We start from the raw sequence: 853 nt of genomic DNA, 5'->3' as shown, positions 1-853 counted from the left end.
GGAAAAGGTGGAGCTGTGAGGGTCGGTGCTGAGAACCAGCAACAACAGCAGCAGCCACAACCGGCGGGTAGGCAACAGCTGCAGCAGCCACTACACCAACAGCCGCAGCAGGAGACAATTGGTGGACTCAAAGTGGTCACCACCGCCACAGCCCTGAACTTGCCGGTAGACAACCGACCCACACCCCCGCAACCCGAATGGCCCAAGATGCTGGCAGGCGCCTACAAGCGGATGCAGCGGCTCGCCCGCTTCCCACTGTCAGCCTTCGGCAGGGCCACCGCCACGTCCGCCTACGGCCTGCAGACGGTCACCTGGCACATGGAACATGGCGGACCCCCTCCAGACAGCAATCTGGACCACATCGAGCGGCTGACGGCCCGCCTGGTCGACCGGCAACAGGGCCCAGAAGACCCAGGCCAGCGTCTCACAGGTGTACCCGGCAGCCTTTTAGTGGGCCATCCGTCAACCGGGGGTTTCGGCCTGCTGCCGCTCCGACAGCACATCCACGCTCGCCACGCAGTCTGGGCCGTGCGATTCATTGCACAGGCACTACCGGCGGCAGGTTGTGAAGGTAGGGGTGCGGGAGGGGAAGTAACCGGGGGAGCAGGCGGAGACGAGGAGGTGGCAGCGGCAACCAACAGTGAGGCCCGGGGCCTACACCCGTGGGTACGCACGCTGTCCGCCTACCTGGAACTCACCCACCCTGCACTCCAGCCTTGGGCTCTGACAACCGCCCGGGCCACGGGACCGTGGCTCGGCAGCAGCGACCTTCCCGCAGACATCAGCCGGATCGTGGGGGCACTGGGTCACTTACCGCCTTGGAGGACATCGGCAGAACCCCTCTGAACCCGGG

This window comes from Volvox carteri, assembly GCF_000143455.1.
Source record: "Volvox carteri f. nagariensis unplaced genomic scaffold VOLCAscaffold_36, whole genome shotgun sequence".
Lineage (NCBI taxonomy): Eukaryota > Viridiplantae > Chlorophyta > Chlorophyceae > Chlamydomonadales > Volvocaceae > Volvox > Volvox carteri.
Note: the sequence above shows the minus strand (reverse complement) of the source record.